Genomic DNA, 15,635 nt, shown 5'->3' on the forward strand with positions numbered 1-15,635 from the left:
AATATTTTATGAGTGAGGCTAGACCAGTCAGACTGAAAAAGAATGATAAAGGCTTAAGATGTTTGTGCACGTGATCCTGTTTTTATAATTTTGGGGTTTTGTATTGAAATATATCACACAGTGCCCTGTTGACCCATGATTTCATAAATGGTCCTCAAATACATCAGGTTTGTTTGATGAACTTATCTATCTGTAAAATATCTTTTTATTGTTGTTTGAGTATAGATTTATCTGACTTATTTAAAAAAAAATTTTTTTAACTGTTTCTTTTTGAGAGAGAGAGACAGAGTGTGAGCATGGGAGGGGCAGAGAGGGGGGAGGCCCAGAATCCCAAGCAGGCTCCAGGCTCTGAGCTGTCAGCACAGAGCCAATGAGGGGCTCAAACTCATGAAAGATGAGATCATGCCCGGAGCCAAAGTTGGACACTTAACGGACTGAGCCACCCAAGCGCCCCTTATCTGACTTATTTTTGCCTGTGCTTATCATGTTCTGAGAATATTTGTATTTGCTTTCTTCTTTCTCTTTTTGTAAAAGAATTGTCTTGGGAAAAATTTCAAGCATATACGAAATTAGAGAAAATAGTATAATGAACTTCAAATATCAGTTACCCAAATTCTACAATTGTCAGTATGTTCCCTCTTTGGCATCATTTCTACTTTTTTCCTTCCTTCCCATTTCTTTCGGCTGAAGTGTATTGAAGCAAATCTCATAATTGTGTCATTTCACCTACGTATTTAAGTGTGCATTACTACAGAGGCTCCTGGAAGGCTCAGTCAGTTAAGCGTCCTACTCTTGGTTTCGGCTGAGGTCATATCTCACAGTTTCATGAGTTCAAGTCCTGCCCACCCCGCCCCTGTAGGGTTTGTGCTGGCAGTGTGGAGCCTGTGTGATAGTCTCTCTCTCTCTCTCTCTCTCTCTCTCTCTCTCTCTCCCTTAATCTCTGCCCCTCCCCCACTCACACTGTTTCTGTCTCTCTCCAAATAAATAAACAAACTTAAAAAAAGATGTGCATTACTACAAATATGGGTATTTTCTGACATAACCACCATATCTATCAAAACTAAAAATAGTTTATTGGTATCATATTGTACACCATCCAAATGAAACTTGCCCTCATTGTCTTTCTACTGTTGCATTAAGTTGGTTTGCTCAAATCCGGATATAAGCAAGGGCCACACATGTCACTGAGTGTTTGGGTCTGGAAAAGAGATTTAAGGTTTGGTAATGGAGAGCATGTGAAGCACTGTGAGCTAGAGGAGAGGCTCTGGACAAGTGTTACTGAATAATGTGTCTTCAAGACTGGAATGGTTTAGCTGCCAGGCCATACTTCCTTCTGTGTAACTTCCTGTATGGATGGAAATTTGAGGGACTCCAGGATTTGTTCCGTTTGTAGATATGACTTCCAGAGGAACTATTCCACCTCCTCCATCCTTTCTTATTCCAGTAAATATCACAGAATACCCTTCCCAGGCAGAAAAGAAAGGTAGAGACTTCTACAGTAGCCATTGTCACAGCTTTTGCTGGAAATGCCTTACAAAATTAGCTGTCTCTATCTGCAGAGATGAATTGCATGCAATCTCAGTCTGTCCCTTTATCTACTACTCCATTTTTGGTAAAGTAGACATTGTGTTCGATAGTCCTGAACTTGCTCTGTGCTGATATCAATGACTTCTGGGTCGGCTAACTATACTGGAATATATGTCAGCACCTCTGGTGTTAATAACTTAGTCTGTAAAAACCGATCTAAAATAGTCTGGAAGTATTGCGCAACCCACCTGTTCATTAATATTTTACCATCTGTGGATCCTAGTGAAAAATGGGTCTAATTCAAAGAGTTCACTTCAAATATATTTTCTTTGGCTCTGGAGACCAAATGAATTGGCAATAAGCAGTGGTGGGGCAGCTTCTGTCAATGCACAGTGGGAGTCAGGGAAGAACCCCCCAACTCCCTCCTACAGCTCTTCCCAGCAGACTTCAAACACATTTTCTCATCGAAAAGAGAGCCCTCCAGGCTCCTAATCACCAACCCAGTGGGATCCTATGTGGCTGGGAATTTCATAAAGCAAAATTCCCCAGGGAGTTTCAACAGAGGTGCTCACGAAGCCAAAACCCCATTAGCTCTTTGGCCCAACACAAAAGCTGAGCTGCAGACTAGCTTCCCACACTCTATGCTCCCAGTCATTCTCTTCAGCAGCTTATTGTTCTTCTCAGTGTCAGTTCTTGTCCATTGCGGGGTAACTCCTGGAAGTCTTGAGAAAGTGACTCCTGGAAGTCTTGAGTAGTTGGAGGTGGGGGTGGGGAGAAAACATCATTACCACACCCATCATCATCATCATGCCATACATTTCTCTAGCACCCCATGGTTGCCAGTTACGGTCATGAACATGGTACTCTTGATCCTAGTGACCCTGTAAGGTAGGGAATGTAAGATATCTTTAAACCTGTTTTATGTGTAAGCAGAGCAAGTTTCACTGAGACTAAGGGCCTTGTCCAATGTCCTGCACTTGGCAGAGCTAGAACCAAAGTGCCAGTCTTTGCCCTCTACTTCAGTGCCTTGTCCTCTTCTCCATGTGACCTCAGTGTGGGCTTACCCCTGCAGAGAGTCTTTGACTCACTTTCCTAACTGGTGGACCCAGCTTGCTTGTGTGGAAAAGAGGTATTCCTGTCTTTGGGATATGGGTGGACCTGGGGTGGCCTAGGATAGCAATCTCTTCCTCAAATGACTGAGTCCTTTTACATTATGCCATAAAATTATTGTCATTTTCTGTGTGCACAATGACATGAAAAATGTGGCAGACTACCTTCCTTAAAGGAAGGCTTAAATGTTTCATCTTCCCACTGACCTTAATATCTGAATGCCAGTTGATAGGCGCTGGTCCTGAAAAGTCAGGTGCATCAATCATAAAAAGAAAATAAAAAATTTAATTTACTGTTTTTCAGTGAATTTTAAAAATCAACAATATTTTGCCCAATAAGCTTCTCATAACTTGCATTATGGGTTGAAGTGCTATTTGAATACTTCTTTTTAAAAGCTTTATGGTCGTTTGCCATGGAAGAACTTCTTGTTCCTTTTCCCTGTCTCCTCTAGCAGAGTAATTAATCTCCATCTCTCCCATCCTCTAGTGTATTTAGGCCAGGTTCCCTGACCTACAGTCTACTTCATGGTATTTAGTTCTGAAACAAAATGAAGCAGTCCCATTGCATGGAGTAATTCTTTGTTTAAACTTCAAGTTGGATTAGCTCATGTCATTACTTTCACTTGGGCTATTATGAAAATTTTTCTCTCCATGGGTTTTGTTTTTATTAAGTTTTCAATTCTGCTACTCTTGATTCAGGTCCAAAAGCCAGTTAATGGAAACATGGCCTCAGGCAAAATTAAGATGTTCATTTTTAATACATATTGATTCTTTCTATCTTTTCCAAATCTAGCCTCTTCCCTTAACACCCCATTCTAGCATACCCTGGGAATCAGTACCCAGAGCCTTATATGTTTTCTATGCTTCCTCAGTTAACTCTCATACTGAGAAATTCAAATTCACACTAAAGTATATGAATATTATACTTCATCAGTACTTGGGTTACTATTTACAAAGCCATTTCTCATGTGTCTACAAGATTCTGGACATAAGGGTGTATATTATCAGAGAGATGTTTTTGTACTAGTCTATCCCAGAACAGCATCTGGATTATTCTTTTGCATGAGGAATCATTCAATGACCCAGGAGAAGAATATTGTATTGTGAACCTTTTCACTTAGGTAAGAGAGAACCAACCCAACCAGCTTAAACAAAAAGATAATTTATTTTCTTATGTAGCTGAAGAGTCTATGGGTATGCTTGAGTCATGGCTGGGTTCAAAGCCTCAGACAATGTCATAGGGACCCAGTAACTCTCCAATTCTTGCCTCTGCTTTCTTCTTTTTTCACATAGACTGTCTACTCTTTGTGGACCAGTGGCTGCCAGCAACTTCAGCTTATATCCTCATGACTACAAGTCCAGAAGTAAAGAGTTGGAATCTCTTCCAATTGCTTGAAGACTAGTCTAGATTTAATTCTTATTGGCTTTATTTGTCTACATCATTGAGCCAATCCTTTGGCCAATGAGAGATCATATTCTGAGTGGGAAGGTCTGGATCATGTGTCCACCCCAAGGTCATAGATTGATTGTATATACACTAAAAGTCAGGCAAGGATGATTCCCTAAATCACAATCAGGAAGGTACAAAACACTATAGTGCACAATTGTGCAATGCAATTGGTAGTGAAAACATTTAGATGGTTAGTCTAAGAAGAGTATGGACAGACAAGTAACTCACCTTGAAGTGGGAGAGAATAAAGGTGTTTGGTAGACCTACTACTTCCTAATGTTCTTGGTGCCAAAAAAGTGCTTCTGACCCAACCTCTGGAGAACTGGTTCTAAGTTTATGGTTGGGAAAACAAGTGCAGGGAAGCAGAGGGAAGAGAAAAGGGGGTACCTGTAACAAACCTGGAATATTAGCTTCTAGATGTTTATAGTACCAGGGCACTGGTAAAAGGAATAGAACACAAGGATGCCATGGCTGGGATCTAGTTAAAGAACCATGAGACTGGTTGATAAAGACCTCTCCCATCTCAGCAAGAACTAAACCAAGACTGTAAGAGTGAGGAGGTCAACAAATGTGATGACAGAAACTATGATAAAAGCACAGAAAAATGGCAAGACCATGCCACACATCCAGCTATATGGAAGTTGAGAGATAGATGAGTGTTTAAAGAGGGTCACAGGAAGAAAGCAAAGGGCATGTGACACATACTGGAATGATAGGCAGAAAGCAAGTTTGGCCAGTACTGGCAGTCAGAATAGCAGGCTGAGCCAATGCATAAAGCACAGCAGTTAATGGTGTGTATTTCCAGATCCAGGCACACCTTGACTCAGATTCTCACACTTCCTGGCTGAGTAAACCTGGGCACATTTCATCCTCTTAAGTGGGGATAGTGATGTCATGCCTCCCTCCTTGGGTCATGTGAAGATTAAGATCTCATATGTAAAGGGCTTAGTACAATGCTCAATAAATAGTAAGTGGTGGGAACCACATGTTAAGTTGTAACCACCATGTTAAGTTGTAAGAGGTCATTTGGGGTAGAAAATGCCTGGAATTCTGGGAAGAATTACTTGAGTGATCCCTTTTGGGGTTTGCAGTTTTCAGGCAAGTATTGACCTGTTGGAGGACATTTTTGATTTAGATTTAGATCCTGTTGTTATGTGTTGTCACCCTGTGCTCTTCCCTCCCTACCCTCATCTTTGTTTGCTGATGTACATTTACGCAAGGAGAAGGGTTTCTCCTGGAGGAGGAAGGATTTGCAGTTCAGATTTGCTAAACTATCTGATGATCAGAGTTGGTCCTAAGTGAGACCATGTGGCAGGGAAGGACGACTGAGTAAGAGGAAAGAAGCATGTAGACCAGTGATTCCCAACTCAACACCAGGATCCACCAGCCCAATGCAAATGTTATGTCTTAGAGAGAACCTGTGTGTGTGTGTGTGTGTGTGTGCACGCGTGTGCATGCACTGCGTGTGCACGCACACACATGCATGTGTATGTGTATTGAAAGAACCTAACCCTAGGAGCCAGAACACTCCAGACTTAGTTTTATTCTGAGCACTTGGGGCCTAGCCTAGCATAGAAAGAACAATCTTCCCTTACATCTCAAGGCAGCAGCAGCAACAAATTGGGCTGGAGTTGGCAAAATGAGGGGTACAGGCAGCCCCTGTTTTGACATGACTATAAAACATGTCAAAGAGGAGGCATCTCTGTCTATGTTCATGTTACTCTTCTGCCTTTAGCAATGAGGTCAGATTTAGCATTTCTTTAAAGGGGGGAGGGCACATGGGACCTTCCAATCCACCCAAAGGCAGATTTGGGGGTCATTACCCAAATAGACATAGGATGGAAGTCTTTTATGAGTCCTAACTGCAGCGGTGACATATTAATAATCCTTCTTAGTTATGAAAGCAGTCATGTTACCAGTGACAGTAATTAACATTCCAGGTGCTTGTGCTGGCTCTGTTACTGCTAAAGTAATTTCAGCCATTATGACTTCTGCTAATTAGAAGAGAATGGCTTCCAACTTTCCATTGCTTCTTTGACCTGTTTGTGCCACATAAATGAAATGTTGGGGAGGAATAAAAGCTGAAATCTTTATCCTACAACAATATTTAGAAACCTCTGGGAAGAACAGAGATTAAAATAAAAAAAAAAACCAAGCTTGGTGCTTGTTCAAGAATCTTCCTCTTGGAAATATATAACAGTAAATCTGGAGGGTTCTCCACTGTCCTTTACTCCCAGAGTGCTAGATAAGTGATAGCCAGGAATTCAGTGGAAAGAAAACGGGCCAAATCTTGCCCCTTATCCCTTCACCAGTCTCCTCTAACCCCCACTCCACAAGTTCTCTCAGACATTGGAAGCCCGGAGGTTGGAGGAGAGATAGAAGAAGCCAAGAGCAGAATATTATGGGAGAATACGGGAAAATATTCTGAGTCAGTGGTTCTCAAACTTGGCTGCACATTGGAGGCACCTGCCGACCCTTAAACATACTGATGCCTGAATCCTATCCCCCGAAATTCCTATTTCAATGGTATGTGGTATGGTTCGGACATTAGGATTTTATAAAGCTTCTTGGGGGATGCAACCAAGGTTGAGAAGTTGTTGAGTCTTAAGTTATTTGTATCTAATTCAGAAGAAAGAAGGGGAAAATGAATTTGTGGTCACATCTTATTTTACAATACTCCTTAGTAATAGTGTTTCTTAATCCTAGATGAATATCAGAATCATCTTGGGAGCTTTTAAAACATCTCATGCCAGGGCCCCAGTGTAGTCAAATTAACTCAGGATCCCTAAGAGTGGAATATAAGCAGTGGTGTTTTTAAACATTGATTCTTCTTGGAGGCAAGGTTCAGAGCTAGTGCTAAGACATGCTTCTCAAACCTTTTAGTGAACATAGGAATCACCTGGTGAAACTGCTCAAAATATATATTCTTGCATTATATCCCCTGAGGTGGGAATCTTATTTTTAGCAGACTCCACAGGTCATTTTGATGAAGATGGTTATTAAGACCACTCTAGTCTACTATTCTGATTGCTTTCTTGTCCCAACCAAGATGTACTTTGCTCAATAAAAATGCGACTCTGCCATCTGGTCACTGATAGTTCCTGATTGAAAGGTCAGGGAGGAGAAGCAGTACCATATTCCTAGGGGGTATTTGGAAATGTTTAGGCTTCTCTTCTAATGATCATGGTTGGAGATACAACAGACATTTGGGGATCCCAAACAGTCCTGAAACAAAGAATTGTCCTGCCCAGAATATCAATGCTGCTTCCAATGAGAGACACTGGCAGGTGGAAAGGTTTGGATTGTGTGTGATCTGAAGTGTCAAGGTATAGACTTTGGCACCAGGCTGACATCAAATTCAGTAGCATGAGTTTTGAGGAAAGGTCTGGAAGTTCAGAAAACCAAGATATATTATAAAGTTTCTTTCCCAGCTCTCTATATTTTTCTCTTGTCCTTATCTTCCAAGGGAGCAAATCTAACCCCCCCACCCCCACCCTACCCTTTCCACCTCCTCACCCTGGTCCCAGTCTCTATTAGAGACTCATAGATGGGCCCTACAGTCTTATATTTATTTTTGGTGAAGTCACAACACAGGCCATTCTTCCACTGGCTCCCAGACTCCCATCATTCCTAGCAAGGTGACCTTGAGTGAGTCACTTTATCAAGTAGGACCTAGAATCCCCACTTATAAAATTGGTAGGTTGAACTGGGTGGTTTCTACAACCCCTTTTATTTCTGACATTCTATGATTCTATTCCAGGTTAAGAATTCTTAGTAGAGAACTGTCCCAAGATATCATTCTTGTTTGTTCAGTTGATTCCTGAAATATCTTTCCTGGAGCCGAACTTTCAGAACACAATGGGAGATCAGGCTTAAACTAAATCATCATGAAAGAAGGAGTACATTCATTTGAATTCCTTCTCTCAACCTAATAACTATCACATGGACCTTGCTTGAGAGCAGAGTTTGATTCAGTGACATATATTCACATTTTTTTTCCATTAAGCAGCATTAGGTATGTATGCTTTGTTCTAGATCAAGGTTTCTATGGACATTTTGAGGCCTGATAACTTCTTGTTGTGGGAGACTGTCCTGTGCATTGGTAGGTGTTTAGCAGTACCCCTGGCCACTACTCACTAGGTATTAGTAGCACCGCCCACCCAGTTATGACAACCAAAAATGTCTCCAGACATTGCCAAATATCCCCTGGGGAGAAAAAAATACCTCTCAGTTGAGAAGCACTGGCCTAGATGTTGGGGTTGCAATGAATGAGATCCATTCGCTGCTGTCAAGAAATGAGGAGAGACTCATTGAACAGTTCGTAACGATACCTCACGGGGGTGTTGTGATGAAAGCATACAAGGTATTTAGGGAGGAGAAGGGGCCTCGGCCAAGGGACAGTCTCCTGGGCTGAGTCTTCATTGACCCATAGCGGTTGGCCAAGGGAGGCACAGAAATGGCCCTGGAGCACAGGTGACAGCAGTAGCAGAGTCAGAGAAATAGCTTGGTGTCAGCAAGGGACATCTTGCTCGTCTGAAGGGCAGCAGGAGGGTGACAGGTGGCACTGAAGAGTCAGGCAGGGGTTTGCAGGCCTCATCAGATGTTCTTTTCTAGGAAACATGGGGGCAGAAGGAGGCCTGAGGTGGGAGAGAAACGTGGTCAGATTTGCATTGTAAATAGGTACACTGCACCACCTTGAAATGATGGGATTGTAGCAGACAAATCTGGAGGCTGTTGAGTAGGTAATCCAAATAAGAGAAAAAGGGGGCCAGAACCCAGGTGGGGGTTGGGGGTGGTGGTGAGGAACTGGAGAGGAGGGAGGAGCAGGGCACTGAGGGGCTGCCATCCCGGGAGCAGCAATTAACCTATTTTTGTAACGAACCTAATTAACCAGGCAAGCTTTGGACCAGTTTATAATACGTCAAGAAAAGCCCGCCTTCCTCAGTTTACAGGTCTACAGCAAATGGGTGGTGTTTTCTGATAGCAGACTGTTCTCAGTAAGAGAGCATAGCATGCCTTTACATTTCCACATCCTCAGCACATCCAAATTGTAGCAGTCACCCTGGGGAATTTCTGGAACCAGAAGGCCCTCAACCATGCTGCCATACGTTTAGACCAGTGGAAGTTGAAAGATAGATGCACGTATAAAGAAGATCACCGGAAGAAAGCAAAGGGCGCGTGACCCATACGGGAATGATAAGCGGTTTGGCACAAAGGTGTGGAAGCTGTTGGGAAGTAGAGTGTTTTCCCAGAGCCCCCCCCAAATCATTCCATGTTGGTAACTAGATTGTGCCACAAGTTAATTTCAAGTTCAAGGCAGCACAAACTTTTCCTCAGCTTGAGTAATGCTCCCAGGAGGGAAGCAGGAGTGACGAAAGAAATGTCTCCAGGTGGAGACAAGCCAAGCCTCAGAAACTGGCTGACGAGAGGGTATTTTGACATGCAGGGCTGACCCAAGAATTAGACAGGCTCTGTCTCTCTCTACCTCTGTTCTCACGCCATCCCCACGCTTCCCAGGGCTCTTCACTTAGGCTGTTAGGTTGGACCATGCCACATGACACTCTGGTTCTAGACCTTTCCTTCAACCCTCCACCCCATGCAAACTCAGCTCCTCTGTGACTTATGGTGGTGGGGTCTGCTCTCTGATCATGAGGAGAGTAGTTCATGAGATATTAAATAACAGAGGCCCTTTGCATTCTGTGTCTGAAAGGTTTTCTTCTGCTTGGCTAACCCATACCGTCTCTATAAGGGTACGGATTTCCTGTTGTGAAATTGGGTTGGTGAGAAGAGGATGGATGGGGTTTGAACTGGTCACACTGATTTCCAATGATGGGCAAGAAGCAAGTTTGCTATCTCATCAAATGTGTCCTCAGACACATTTAAATCAATTTTAAATGATTTAAAACAACAGGGGAACTGTTCAGTGAATGATTTTGACTCTACCACATCCTCTTTGTGTCCACAAGAGAATACTTTGGGTTCAAAACCATGGACTAACAAGGAATCTTATTTACCTTTCACCTCATCCCTCTGGCCAACTTAATTTTAGTACAAATAGCTGGGAGGTGATGGGCGGTTCCAGGTCAGCTTTAGGGCGTGGTGACCTTCTGCCCAAAGAACGTTAAATTTTTTTTAATTTTAAATTTAATATTTTAAAATATATTTTTTACTGTTTATTTATTTATTTGGAGAGAGAGAGAGAGAGAGAGAGTGAGCACATGCAAACAGAGGAGGGGCAGAGAGAGAGGGAGAGAGAGAATCCTAAGCAGGCTCCAAACTGTCAGTGCAGAGCCTGATGTGAGGCTCAAACTCATGAACTATGAGATCGTGACCTGAGCTGAAAACAAGTGGGATGCTTAACCAACTGAGACACCCAGGCGCCCCTGCCCAAAGAATATTCAACAACAACAACAACAACAACAACAACAACATCGTACTATACCTTCTCCCCTCATCTGTTTCGTTTTCTTTTTCTTTTTAAAAAATTTTTAATGTTTTTATTTACTTTTGAGAGAGACAGTGAAGGGGAGAAGGGCAGAGACAGAGAGGGAGACACAGAATCCAAAGCAGGCTCCAGGCTCCGAGCTGTCAGCACAGAGCCCGACACGGGGATCGAACTCATGAGCCATGAGATCATGACCCTGAGCCAAAGTTAGAAGCTCAACCGACTAAGCCACCCAGGCCCCCCTGGTCTGTTTCGTTTTCTGCATCAAGTGGAATGTTTGGGACCCAGCCCCGTCCTGAATTGCATGACTACCTGACTTGGCCAAAGTCACAGCTAGAGTTTCTCTTTTACTCACAGTGTTCTTCAGAGACAGACCACTTAGCAAAACACAGGATTTTTTTTTTTTTTCAACACAAGGGTCACTTCTAAGAAAGGGCTAGCAATTATTTCACTTACTTTCACTGCCAACAAAACAGATCAGAGTGAGCAGCATTTGGCAGCCTCTCCACGGTCCAATTAGCTTTATTAGAAAAGTCTCTCTTCATTTGCAGCCTTCCTGAAATATTTATTTGTTTGGCTTCCTCTCCAGAATGATTTTTTGGTCTGCCCACCATCCTCTGAGAAGAGTTACCAAAAGTAAACAAAGTTGGAGTGACCACCAACTCCGATCCCCGTTCTCAGCCTCTGCTCCACACACTAGATTTCTCCAGGGTCTGGTCTGCCCCTTTAGACCATGAAGCTCCAATATCACAGCAGTCATGTTTGTCCCGGGGCCTTCTAACCCCTTGCTGGAGTTAATACAATAGAAAGCATTGCTGGTTTTTATTGCTTGCATTTGGCTTGGTCAGTGCAATCATTCTCTGCCAAGGGAAATATCAGCAGGGGATAGAGACGAGTAAGAAAACCAAAGGAGCCGAAGTTTACTCCTCGCTAAACCTGAAAGCAAAACTGCCATCTGTGTCCACATATCCACTTCCAGGAGGCTCGGAAGCCAGTTCCCTTGACTTTGACTTGGAAATTCCATATGCTTGGCAGAGATCCCTGCAGCTTCCTTTGTAAGAAGTGCTCTGAAACCTTGCAGCGTTCGAAGTTACCCTTTGAATAACCTATGCGCGGCCTCCAACTCTCAGTGTTTTAGGAGGAATTCGTTGTAATTAATTCCCTGTTCCCTTTTTTCTTCCTGCAAAACTTTGCTATGTGACTGGCTCAGCTCCACTCACTAATATCCCGTTCAGTTCTGTCATTCGTTCCTGGGGCCAGCTGTTGTCGCTGAGGCTTTTATGTCAACTTTCCTCCCACTCCTGAACTTTGCTCCACTTGGCGTCATTTTCTTAATACATATTTATTTGGGACGGAATGCAAGAGCTCAGAGGATAAAAACTGGTCTCCCAAAGCTGTGCCCACTCCTGAAAGATGAACTGGGAAACCGGCCGATTAGCTGAGTCCCTTAGGCCTAAAAACAACTTTTATCCCCAAACCATGAAAAGCTGAGCAAAATATAGGACTCCAAGGGGACTGAACTAAACAAATAATGATCCCATTTGCCATTTTCTTCCTGCTTATAATGACAAAGACTCTTCCAGTGGGTTCTCCACCTGAACTCCTTCACCTGGAACTTTTGTTCAGAATATGAGTAGGAGGGTAAGGAGACCTAAGGGAAGATCTCTGAGCTGCCAGATTCCCGTGAAGGCTTTAGTCTGCTATGGTGTCTGTGACCTCCATCTGGAGAAGGAAGAGCTCCACGGAGCTCTCAATGTTAAAAACTCTTCTCTCTTTCGGGAGCATCATTACCCAGAAGCTGAGGGGTGTGGTAACATTTTTCTTCCCTCTGCTCACTCACGACAATACATGTTCCCTTCCTCTGAGAGTCAGCCTTCTTCCCTGGAGATGGATCTATTAGATGGATCTGTTCGTCTTTGCAGCTCTGCTAGCCGCCTAATGGAGTGTATTGCTCTTAGCAGGTCCTTAGTAAGTGGCTTTAAATGGGATTCATCAAATGACCACTTTTGGTCCCTGAACAGCCAACACAAAAATATAAGGACACGAGCATGATTTATTCTTATTCTTTATCACCTCCATTGTAGTCCTCTCTCCATTTCTTGCTACTATTCCCAAGCACCCAGGACTCCCAGGTAGTTTCTTGTTGGGTCTTTCTCTCCTCTCTCACTCTACATTAAATCACCAGAGAACTGCTTCCCACAGAACTGATGTGTTAATGGCTCATGATGGTATTATTCTGTTAAAGCAGTGAATTTTGTCTGATGCCTACATGTGAAGACAGAACTAGGGGGAAGGGGTAGGCACCACCAGGGGCCACTGGGGAGGTTACTTTACAGCTTTGAAGCAAACAGCGTAGTCCATGATGAGCAGGTTAGGATCAGAACTTGTTACGGGCAGCAGGGCAGGGATCATTCCTTCTTCCTGGGAATGCTGTTTTCACTCGGCTTCAGGGACCATACTTCTTAATCTTCTTTTTTTCCTCTCCTTTTCTCCTTTTCTCTCATGTTTCTGTGAGAAATGCTGTCATCCTAACAATCTGTATTCATTTCCTAGGGCTGTCATAACAAATTACCGCAGCCTACATCAACAAAATTTCTGGAGACCAGAAGTACAAAATCAAGGGCCTGGCAGGGTTGGTTCCTTTTGGAGGTTCTGAGAAAGAATCTATTCCACACCTCTCTCCTGGCTTCTGGTGGCTGCTGGCAGTCCTTGGTGTTCCTTGTCTTGGGGCTGTGTAACTCCACTCTGCACTTTTTGTGGGCTTAGGGGATGTGCCTTACACTTTTTCATTGTTGGAATGCTCTCTCTTTTAAAGGTTAGCATGTGGCACAAAAACAGACACATAGACCAATGGAATAGAATAGAAACTCCAGAACTAGACCCACAAATGTATGTCCAACTCATCTTTGACAAAGCAGGAAAGAACATCCAATGGAAAAAAGACAGCCTCTTTAACAAATGGTGCTGGGAGAACTGGACAGCAACATGCAGAAGGTTGAAACTAGACCACTTTCTCACACCATTCACAAAAATAAACTCAAAATGGATAAAGGACCTAAATGTGAGACAGGAAACCATCAAAACCTTAGAGGAGAAAGCAGGAAAAGACCTCTCTGACCTCAGCCGTAGCAATCTCTTACTCGACACATCCCCAAAGGCAAGGGAATTAAAAGCAAAAGTGAATTACTGGGACCTTATGAAGATAAAAAGCTTCTGCACAGCAAAGGAAACAACCAACAAAACTAAAAGGCAACCAACGGAATGGGAAAAGATATTCACAAATGACATATCGGACAAAGGGCTAGTATCCAAAATCTATAAAGAGCTCACCAAACTCCACACCCGAAAAACAAATAACCCAGTGAAGAAATGGGCAGAAAACATGAATAGACACTTCTCTAAAGAAGACATCCGGATGGCCAACAGGCACATGAAAAGATGTTCAGCGTCACTCCTTATCAGGGAAATACAAATCAAAACCACACTCAGGTATCACCTCACGCCAGTCAGAGTGGCCAAAATGAACAAATCAGGAGACTATAGATGCTGGAGAAGATGTGGAGAAACGGGAACCCTCTTGCACTGTTGGTGGGAATGCAAATTGGTGCAGCCGCTCTGGAAAGCAGTGTGGAGGTTCCTCAGAAAATTAAAAATAGACCTACCCTATGACCCAGCAATAGCACTGCTAGGAATTTATCCAAGGGATACAGGAGTGCTGATGCATAGGGCCACTTGTACCCCAATGTTCATAGCAGCACTCTCAACAATAGCCAAATTATGGAAAGAGCCTAAATGTCCATCAACTGGTGAATGGATAAAGAAATTGTGGTTTATATACACAATGGAATTCTACGTGGCAATGAGAAAAAATGAAATATGGCCTTTTGTAGCAACGTGGATGGAACTGGAGAGTGTGATGCTAAGTGAAATAAGCCATACAGAGAAAGACAGATACCATATGGTTTCACTCTTATGTGGATCCTGAGAAACTTACCAGGAACCCATGGGGGAGGGGAAGGAAAAAAAAAAAAAAGAAGAGGTTAGAGTGCGAGAGAGCCAAAGCATAAGAGACTGTTAAAAACTGAGAACAAACTAAGGGTTGATGGGGGGTGGGAGGGAGGAGAGGGTGGGTGATGGGTATTGAGGAGGGCACCTTTTGGGATGAGCACTGGGTGTTGTATGGAAACCAATTTGTCAATAAATTTCATAAAAAAAAAAAGGTTAGCATGAGTCTAGGCTTCAGGGACCATGATATCCTGCTCTGGGTCCTAGTACCTCCAGTGAGGTCCTTTAGCTGTCCTCAATAAATGATCGTTGATTGATAAGATAAATGTTGGCTGGCTCTGTCTAGGTGATGCAGTTCAGCCATGCCAAGTACACTTGACCAGGCAGTTCCCCCTTGGAAGCCAAAGCCAAAGCCTTCGGAGGCAATGAATACCATTAGCATTCAGAGGTGTGCCAGTGCCAGCTGGTACTGCCTCTTTAGAGTCAATTGTGCACATCTCTTCTAAAAGCTGCATTCAGTGACCTCACATTAATAGCTTGAAATCAGCCATGGTAGGAGTATTTTCAGTATGGAAACTGACAAAATACAGATTAGGGATTTCTGTCCCTCCCAAGAGCCTGTTGTGAAGCATTTAACCAGCATATCACTGTTATGTTGCTGGTCCAATGGTCACTTCTCAGTCCTCATTCTATCTGACTTCTGGACGTGATGGCACCATTTATCACTCTCTGTTTTGGGTAGCACTGTCTTCAGTCAGCTTCTAGGAGACCTTGCTTCTCAAACTTCTCTGCTCATTCCTTGTCTCTCTGATCTCTTAAAATGGAGTGACCTGGGATTTCAATCGAGGACCCTTTCTTTCTTCCCAACCTGCACTCATTCTTTGGTGGTCTCATTTGTTTCATGTCTCTAAATCCCATCCATACACTGAGGACTTCAAAAGGTATATTACCAGTGTGGGTTTCTCTGATTCTAGCCCGGAACACCTAGTTATCTATGCTATATCTCTTCTTGGAAATCTAATTGGACACCTCAACTTAAAATGGGTACACTCGAAACCCTGATATTCTCTCTCACACCTGTTTCATCTACAGTTTTGTT

General features: G+C 43.1%; 1 long non-coding RNA gene across 2 annotated transcripts in view; it reads left to right on the forward strand.

Annotated features, from left to right (window-relative positions):
• Positions 1 to 15,635, forward strand: part of LOC125161665 (uncharacterized) — a 141,404-nt gene that overhangs the window by 68,424 nt on the left and 57,345 nt on the right. The window lies entirely within an intron of this gene.

The sequence above is a fragment of the Prionailurus viverrinus genome, chromosome A3 (assembly GCF_022837055.1).
Source record: "Prionailurus viverrinus isolate Anna chromosome A3, UM_Priviv_1.0, whole genome shotgun sequence".
NCBI lineage: Eukaryota > Metazoa > Chordata > Mammalia > Carnivora > Felidae > Prionailurus > Prionailurus viverrinus.